Below are 10056 nucleotides of genomic sequence, written 5' to 3'. Positions count from 1 at the left end.
ATGGTGGGTGGAGCTTGCGGTATTTTTTTAAGACTTTTGTAGTTGGGGAACAAATCTCCAGGGAAGGGGCAGGGCCTCGGGCTAATTCCAGTACAGTAGGATCGTGGCCATGAAAACATCACACAAAGGAAACTTCAAAGCTCTTCCCCAGTCTGAATGGGCAGGGCCTGCTGAGAGGTCAGCTGTTAACTTGCTCCAAATGCCCTCTTGCTTTCAGGTGCCCCTGCAGGCCTGCACAGCCCTTGGGGACCCGCCCTCTCCCAGGTCAGAATTCCACAGGGCTCTGAAGCTTCCTCACCCATTGCTCCCCATCCCTGTGCTTGAAGCAAAGCCAGGGAGGGCAGAGCCCAGAAGTTGGGGTCTGGTTCTGACTGTTCTCTGGCCTTAGGAGTACAGGCCAATTTCATCTCTGCAAAGTGAGGCTGGGGCTGAGGAATGAAATTACACCTTCATCCCACTCAGTCCCGCTTCATCCCCAAACCTTTTCAAACCCTGACACAGCTACTTTGCAGGGAGTGGCGAGAATTAGGAATGCTGCAAGGTCACTTAGGGTGATCGTTAGGACAGTCATTAATTTCTGAGGCCCAAGAGTGACTCATTTATCTCTGATAGACACAGGGATCAAAGGAGAGTATTTATGGCTTAGAAACAAACCTCCCATTCTTCCCCCTGCTATAATAAATAATAAAAAGCTCCCAGGCCTCCCTCCTTTGTCCATCTCTTCCCTGCCCTTTCCTCTCTGTCTTAACTGTCCCTGCACAAAAATTAACCCTCCTCTTGCCTCTCTGTACTTTTCCCCTTCCTTCTGCAAGAACCAGAGAGAGGAAGAGAACTAGCTGGCCCTGAGAGCTTCAGCTGCAACTGTGCTGTGGAGTGAGGGGTGCTGATCCCAGGGGAAGACACAAGCTGGGCCAAGGGTGGGTGTCAGTTGGGCTCTCCCTGGAAATTGACCATGTTTACTTTGCCTAAGTAGGTATATCAGGGCCTGGTTAGGCTAGAAAGTGGACTGTCCCCAGGTTTATCAGCTGTGTGACCTTGAGCAAGCTACTTTTTTAAAGCCTCAGTTTCCCAATCTATAAAAGAAGGATAATAATAGCATCACAGACTGGCTGATGAGAATGACATAAGATAAAATATGCAAAGTGCTCAGCACAGAGCCTGATGCAAAATAATGGCCACATTTACCAGGACCTCAACATCCTTATTCTCAATAACTTGAGGCTGGAGTACAAACTGAGTCCTTCATGTTCTGTTGTAGCCTCTGGGAGATGCCAAAGTGAGGACGGGTGTGGCCTTCCCAGGACGCTGGGCCCCCACTGTAACAGGAAACAGATCACACAGGAGGGGTCCTCAGCCTTAAGGATGCCATGAGGTGGGCCTAGGTCATAGCTTCTCACTGCGGCACTGTTGACAGGCCATTCTTCATGGTAAGGCTTTGTTCTGTGCATTGTAGGCTGCTTTGCAGCATCTCTGGCCTCTGTTCACTAGATGCGGGTAGCAGCCTTCTAGTCATCATTATCAAAAATGCCTTTAGACATTGTCAGATGTCTTCTGGGGGACAAAACTGTCCTTGGTTGAGAGGCACTGGTCCAGGAAGGTGGGAAACATAGGAGCACCCTGGCAAGGAGGAGGAGGCAGGTGTGAGCCTGAACACAAGAGCTCTTCATGCCCTGGGCAGGGCTTGGGCAGACCCTCAGTGCTGAGTGTGGAGATTGGCCCTGGAAGACGAAGTTCTCTCTAGTAAGGCCATGGCCTTGCTTCCTCAAGAGCTGATGCCCTGCTTGGACGTGGACCCCCGGATTCCCCCCAGCCCAAACCAACATACATAACCCTGTCCAGCCCCAGGAGTGCTGGCCAAGAAACAGCGCCCTGGCGGCACAGAATGCTCACTAAATGGACCCTGTGTCCGCCCTCATCTCAGGGCAGAGCCTGGAGCCAGGCTGGCCCTGCCACTCACTCACTCTGTGGCCCTGGGCAAATGGTTTCACCTCTCTGTTCCCCAGGATCCTTATCTGTAAAAATACCTGCCTCCGCAGGTTGTTGTGAGGATTAAATGACTTCATATTTCTAAAATACTTAGAAGAGAGCCTGGCTTATAGCAAGCACTAAGTGTTTGTTAAAGAAGCCAAAACCCAGAAAGAAGCTGCTGCAGACCAGGCGATGATGCAGCCTTCTGTATGTCAGAGGGTGCCCCAGCCATGACCTAAGGTCCAGCAGTTGTGTTTCCAAGGGCCTCTGGCCATTTGTATCTGGGGGTGGTGGGTGTGTCTGGGATCCCTGCAGCATCTCCCCTATGGACGGGGTTGTTCTTAGGAAGGTTCATTTTGACCAGAGAGAATACTCAGTGCAGCGGGCTCCAGAACTTCCCACTTGACAGCCCCTGGGAATTTCTTGGACTTGAGGGTACTGGGAGAAAAATCTTTTCCTCTACCAACTTAGGTTTGAGGAGGGGATTTGTGAAGTGACTCACAATAGACATAGGAACAGGAAAAAAGACGAGGTTATTCGTGTGTGGGAGCACTCAGTAATAAGTATCTTGCTGTACAGCCAGAGGTAAAAGTTCAAATACCAACTTAGCAAAACGGAGGCAATGAGAGCTTCGGAGGCTGGAAGGGCCTGATGGGGCTTGTTTACATAATGTTTTGGGAATGTCCCAGTGCCCAAGGCCAGTCACCTCCCCGACTGGAGACCTCTGGGGGTGAAGATGAGGAGATAAACTCTGTTTTAGCCAGGTAAGAGTTCAGTGGTGATTTCTTTTTTTTTTTTTTTCTTTTCCTTTTCCTTCTTTTATTCTCAGACCTCACAGGGATGCATCTTTCTCTTCCCTTTTCTCTTTTTTTTGAGACAGAGTCTCGCTCTGTCGCCCAGGCTGGAGTGCAGTGGCCGGATCTCAGCTCACTGCAAGCTCCGCCTCCTGGGTTTACACCATTCTCCTGCCTCAGCCTCCAGAGTAGCTGGGACTACAGGCGCCCGCCACCTCGCCCGGCTAGTTTTTTTTTTTTTTTTGTATTTTTTAGTAAAAATGGGGTTTCACCGTATTAGCCAGGATGGTCTCGATCTCCTGACCTCGTGATCCGCCCGTCTCGGCCTCCGAAAGTGCTGGGATTAACAGGCTTGAGCCACTGCACCCGGCCTCTCTTCCCTTTTTTTCTTATTTTTCTTTTCTCACCCTCCCCCAATTCAGATTTCTTTTTGCATCTATTGTTGAAGCATCTGTTGCTGGATTTTGGTTGCTTAAAGGGAAGTACTTTCAATTTGCTGGGAAGAGAGAAGGAGCGAGGGAAGGAGCTGTGAGTGAGTTGCTGCGACTTTTTGGGAAGCCTAGTATTTCCTGTCTGGCAGAGGAGGCAAAACCCCAGTCTGGAAGCCTCCCCAGACACGCAGCGGGAAACACTACTGAGAGTGGCCAGGTGCTTTGCATGAGTTATCTATTGCTATGTAACAAATTGCCCTAAAACACAGCGGCCTCAACAGCAAAACATGTGTCATCGCTAATGTTAACTTAGAGTAATGTTATCTTAGAGGAATTTGGACACAGCTAAGGTGGGTGGTTCTGGTTCAGGGTCTCTCTTGAGGTTGCGGTCAAGATATTAAACAGATCTGCTCTCACGTGAGGGCTTGATGTGAGGCTGGAGGATTCATGTTCAAGATGGACTTCTTTGAGGGCTGCATGAATGTCCTTACAACACAGCAGCTGGTTTCCATAGCAAGCAGCCCAAGGCAGAAACTAAGGCAGGCTAATCACAGCGTCTTTCTTAAGCTAGCCTTGAAGGCATATGCCATCACTTCTGCTGTGCTCTGTAGGCCATGCAGACCGACCCTGATACAATGTGGCAGGAGACCATTCAAGGGCCTGAAAACTAGGAGATCAGGATCACTGAGAACCTGGCTACAACTGGCTTTCAGTTCCCCTCCCAGAAGAATGTTCAACTGCTGACTGGCCCAGGTGTCAGCCAGGCTCAGGCACACACTGGAGAAGCCCCTCAGACTGAAACCCCAATGGACTGGGGTGGATTCAGTGCTGCTACCAACCGCCTCAGTCTGCCTCCTCGGTGAACACTGTACCCACTCAGAATCAGGCAAGGCATCCCCATGGTGGAATAAGAGCTCTGAGCACTGGGTGGGAGAAGTATTGACCTCTTGGGACCCTCTCCAAGTTAAGACTGGGAAAGGAAGTCTTCACACCAAAAAAGTTTGTAAGAGAGAGAACGGAAGGGAAACATGCAACTGTCAATAGGTGGAGCTGCGGGGCAGTGGGGGCTGGAACTTGATGTGGTGGGGCACCTGCTGCAGGCTTCAGGGAGAAGATAGGGCCTGAGTTCAGTCCGGAGCACCAAATCCAGACATGACGAACTACAGTCAGCCTCCCAGTGCTTCATGCTGTTTCATGCTCCCAGCCAGTGCCCACACTGTCCTCTCCAGCAGGAATACCTCTCCCGGTTCTTCCCATTCTTCTTGACTCCATTATGTTCCTCCAGACTCAGCTCAAGGTGCTCCACCTCCAAGCTGTCTCTGACACCTTCCCATCAGATGCAGCTGTCTGCCTCCGTGCCTCAAAGCACCCTCATGTCTCCATCATGCTTGATATCATTGCTTCCTCCCCACTAGACTTTAACCTCCTTGAGGGCAGGTGATAATGTCAGACTCAAATCATATGGTGCCTAGCACAGTGCCTGGTGTGTGCTCAGCGGTGATTTCATGTTTGAGAAGGAAAGGAGGGAGAAAAGGAAGGAAGAGAAGAAGGATGGATTCAGGAGACAGCAAATAATTCATCATCTATCTTTCTCCCCTTCATTCCCCAAGAGTGGGACTTCAAGCATTATCAGAGCTGTTGGCCAGAACCACTTGCCCTGTCCCCGCCACATGAAAAATAAGCTGGACAGGCCTAGTCTGGGTTCTATAACATGCTGTTTGAGAAACAGCTTTTGGTTACTGAAAGCAGGCAACAAAAGTGGACGGGAGGAGTCTGTGTTCCCAGGATATGCTGACTTTGCTGGAGAAGCCTGAGGTTAATAACAGATGGAAAGCACCCCATGTTAACAATCTTTGCAGGAAAATCTTGTGACCATCAAGTTCCCTGAAAGCAGTCAGCAGTGCCTCAGGGAGACTGAATTTCTGTGAGTAAAGTGACAGAAGGCCATCACATGGGGTCACCCCAGAATGAGACCAGTCTTTTAGAAGTAATCACCAGGGACTGAAGGTTCCAGGGCACCTGAGTTCCCCTGGAGCTGCCTGAGGCCACCCTCTGCCCTCACTATCCAAACCCCAACCAAGGTTGGTCACTGCCTGGTGCATATTAGACCTCTGGGTAGCCACAGCCACTCCCTGGAGTTCTGTTTCCATTTGTGTTAAACATTAACTGATGTTTTGTTTTAGGTTTAGTTTTTTTTCTGTTTGTGGAGACTTCACGTGCTCAAAATGAATTGGCCTCACTTCTTGGTTCAAGGCATGCCATCTTTGTCGGTATATGCAGGGCTCAATTGTATTTTACTTCACCTTATTTTTTGGCCCCCTTCAGCCCATCCCCAATCTCACTTTTCTCCTCTTACCACAGGACCCATTCCTGTGATTTCTGTGTGTCTTCCCTCCCAATCTGTAGTTTGATTTGCACGCAGGTCTGAGATTGGTGTTTTTTTGTGCATATTTTAAAAATATGTGGGCCAGGCATGTTGGCTCATGCCTGTAATCCCAGCACTTTGGGAGGCCTAAGTGGGCGGATCCCAAGGTCAGGAGATCGAGACCATCCTGGCTAAAATGGTGAAACCCTGTCTCTACTAAAAATACAAAAAATTAGCCAGGCATGGTGGCAGGTGCCTGTAATCCCAGCTACTCGGGAGGCTGAGGCAGGAGAATCGCTTGAACCTGGGAGGCAGAGGTTGCAGTGAGCCAAGATCGCACCACTGCACTCCAGCCTGGGTGACAGAGCAAGACTGTCTCAAAAAAAAATAAAACAAAATAAATAAAAATATGGGTAAGTGGTCTTTGGTATACATCTCATTCTGCTTCTCACCCTTTTCCAGTCAAAGTTATGTTTTTGAGATTGATCCAAGTTGATATAAGTGGATGTGGCCAGAGCATTCCTTTTATCTGCTGAATTATTATCATCATTTGCATGTAACACATTTTATCTATTTTCCTATTAGTAAATTTCTAGGTATTTTCAAATTGTCCCCATTATAAACAATTCTGCAATGGACATCCTCTTACATGTTTTGTAAGAGTTTCTCTGGGCTCAGCATCTAGGAGTGGATGGAATTGCTGGGTGGGAAGATCTGTCTGTATTTAGTTTCTCTTACTATTTCTAATCTTCTTCCCGGAAAGGTTATACTGGTTGACATTCCCGGAGGGTTTCTGTTTTCCTTCACCTTTGGCAGTACTTGATATTATCCAAGTTTTAAATATTTGCCAATCTGATAGGTATAAGATCTATAGCTATATCTTAACCACATTCTCTTGGTTTTCCTTCCCATCTCCGCCTGTTTCCCCAAAGTGTCAGCCTGTTCTGTTCTCACTCCCTCAGGGAAGGGACATAATGACAGAAAGAAGGAGGCAGGAGGGAGAAGTGTTTCTTTCTGGCTTTTGAGTTTTAAAACCCTAGATTCTTGGGGGACCAAAAAGGATCCATGGCACAGAAAAAAAGATCTGGGAAAAAAACATGAAAAATTGAGGCAGAGCAAGCAACCCTCCTTGTGCCAGCCCCACTTAAACGACAGGACTTGGGCTGGGTGTAGGAGAGTGCTAGGAGGAATGTGAGGCAGTCCATAGCAGGACTGTGACCCCAACACTTAGAGGCCGAGGCCGGTAGTGTCAACACAGGAGTAGGCCAGGTTGAAGTGCCCCTGGGAGTGGTCTGGACTATGGCTGCATCAGGCCTTCCTCGTGATCCTTTCCAACTCTGGCTGGTTGTTGCACTGTGGAAGTTGGCCTAGTGTTACCACATCTTTCCATTTTTTTCAAGAGAATCTAAAATCAGAATTTTTTTGAGGAAGTTCCCCTTAAAAAATAAGTTATTATTAGCTGCTAAAGGCTTACAAAAAACAAAGTTAATGAAAACTTCAAACATATTTTAAAATAAGCAAAAGAGTATAATGAATCCCCGTGTATCCACCACCAAGTTTCCACAATTGTCAACTATGGCCAATTTTGTTTCATCTATACCCCCACCTATTTCCCTTCATTCAGAATTATGTTGAAGTAAATCCAATTCATCATTTTCTTGTAAAGATAAGAACTCATATTCCTTTTCTTTTCTTTTCTTTTTTTTTTTTTTGAGACAGAGTCTCTCTGTTGCCAAGCTGGAGTGAAATGGTGCGTTCTCAGCTCACTGCAACCTCCACCTCCCGGGTCCAAGCAATTCTCCTGCCTTGGTCTCCTGAGTAGCTGGGATTACAGGCACATGCCACCATGCCCATCTAATTTATGTTAGTAGAGACGGAGTTTCACCACGTTGACCAGGATGGTCTGGATCGCCTGAGCTCGTGATCTGCTCACCTCGGCCTCCCAAAGTTCTGGGTTTACAGGCGTGAGCCACAAGCCACCATGCCCAAAGAACGCTTCTTTCTTGTCTTTTCTTTCTTTTTTTTTTTTTTTTTTTTTTGAAATGGAGTCTTGGCCGGGCGCGGTGGCTCAAGCCTGTAATCCCAGCACTTTGGGAGGCCGAGACGGGCGGATCACGAGGTCAGGAGATCGAGACCATCCTGGCTAATACGGTGAAACCCCGTCTCTACTAAAAATACAAAAAAAACTAGTCGGGCGCGGTGGCGGGCGCCTGTAGTCCCAGCTACTCCGGAGGCTGAGGCAGGAGAATGGCGTAAACCCGGGAGGCGGAGCTTGCAGTGAGCTGAGATCTGGCCACTGCACTCAGCCTGGGTGACAGAGCGAGACTCCGTCTCAAAAAAAAAAAAAAAAAAAAAAAAAAGAAATGGAGTCTTACTCTGTCACCCAGGCAGGAGTGCAGTGGCACAATCTCGGCTCACTACAACCTGCGCCTCCTGGGTTCAAGCAATTCTCCTACCTCAGCCTCCTGAGTAGCTGGGATTATAGGCACCTGCCACCACACCCAGCTAATTTTTGCATTTTTAGTAGAGATGGGATTTCACCACATTGGCCAGGCTGGTCTCAAACTCCTGACCTCAGGTGATCCACCCGCCTCGGGCCCCCAAAGTGCTGGGATTATAGGCGTGAGCTACTACGCCCAGCATAAAACTCTTATTTCTAACCATGACACATATAATAACTAAATAAAATCCCAATAATTTCCTACCATCAAATAACCTGTAGTATTAAAATTTATAATTTTCTCACAAAATGTTTATTTAATATTATTTTACTTTGTATAGTGTGTCTGAAACAGGATCTAAACCCAGCCCACACATTGAGAGTGACTGGTATATTTTTAAGTCTTCTTTAATCTGTAGGTTTGTGCTCCTACCTTTTTTCCCTTTGCAATGTATTTGTTAAAGAAGCTAGGCCTTTTGTCCTACAGAGTTTTCCACAGCCTGGATTTTGCTGGTGTCATTTAACCTGCTCCCCTGTCTTCTGTGTTTCCTGTATATTCACATTTGGATCTAAAAAGCTAAAGCCAGCCTGGGCAACATAGTGAGACTCTGTCTCTACAAAATAAAAATAAAACAATTAGCTGGGTGAGTGGCACACACCTGTAGTCCCAGTTACTTAGGAGGCTGAGGTGGGAGGAGTGTTTCAGCCCAGGAGGTGGAGGCTGCAGTGAGCCATGATTGTACCAGTACACTCTAGCCTGGACAACAGAGCAAGACCCTGCCTCAAAAAAAAAAAAAATAAATAAATAGACTGGGTGTGGTGGCTCATGCCTGCAATCCCAGCACTTTGGGAGGCTGAGGAGGGTGGGTTTCTTAGGTCCAGTAGTTTGAGACCAGCCTGGGCAACATGGCAAAACTCCATCTCTACAAAAAGTACAAAACTTAGCCAGGTATCATGGCATGTGCCTGTAATCCCAGCTACTTGTGAGGCTGAGGTGGGAGGACTACTTGAGCTCTGGGGGCAAATGTTGCAGTGAGCTGAGATGCTAGCCTGGGTGACAAAGGGAGACCCCATCTCAAGAATAAATAAATACATATACACGTAAAAACTTAAATATTAAAAATAAATAAATAAAATAAATAAAAAATAAAAAAATAAAGCTCTTATTCTTAAAAAAAAAGTTCATAATCTTTTCAAAATAATCTTTAAATACTGTCTGAGCCAAACAAAATACATATGTTCTAGCTCTTCAAATAGTCCAGTCTTTTGTCAGATATGTATTTGGCAAATATCTTCTCCCAGTCATTGGCTTGCCTTTTTATTTTTGTAGCCATGTCTTTTGAAGAGCAAAAGTCGGCCGGGCGCGGTGGCTCAAGCCTGTAATCCCAGCACTTTGGGAGGCCGAGACGGGCGGATCACGAGGTCAGGAGATCGAGACCATCCTGGCTAACACGGTGAAACCCCGTCTCTACTAAAAATACAAAAACTAGCCGGGCGAGGCGGCGGGCGCCTGTAGTCCCAGCTACTCGGGAGGCTGAGGCAGGAGAATGGCGTGAACCCGGGAGGCGGAGCTTGCAGTGAGCTGAGATCCGGCCACTGCACTCCAGTCCGGGCGACAGAGCGAGACTCCGCCTCAAAAAAAAAAAAAGAGCAAAAGTCTTAAATTTTGATGAAGTCCAATTTATTTATCTATTTTGTAATTCATGCCTCTTGTGCATCATATTTAAGAAGTCTTGCCAAACTCAAGGCTACTAAGATTTTCTACTGAATTTTATTTTAGAAATCTTAATTTTTGAATTTAGGTCTATTTTCCACTTAAAATTAATTATTATTATTATTTTTGAGATGGGGTCTTGCTCTGTCACCCAGGCTGGAGCGCAGTGGTGCAGTCGTGGCTCACTGCAACCTCTGTCTCCCAAGCTCAAGCAATCCTCCCACCTCAGCCTCTCAAGTAGCTGGGACCACAGGCACATGCCACTATACCCAGCTAATTTCTTGTATTTTTTGTAGAGATGGGATCTTGCCATGTTGCCCAGGCTGGTCTCAAACTCCTGAGCT

The sequence above is a fragment of the Trachypithecus francoisi genome, unplaced genomic scaffold (genome assembly GCF_009764315.1).
Source record: "Trachypithecus francoisi isolate TF-2019V2 unplaced genomic scaffold, Tfra_2.0 Lachesis_group17, whole genome shotgun sequence".
Lineage (NCBI taxonomy): Eukaryota > Metazoa > Chordata > Mammalia > Primates > Cercopithecidae > Trachypithecus > Trachypithecus francoisi.
Note: the sequence above shows the minus strand (reverse complement) of the source record.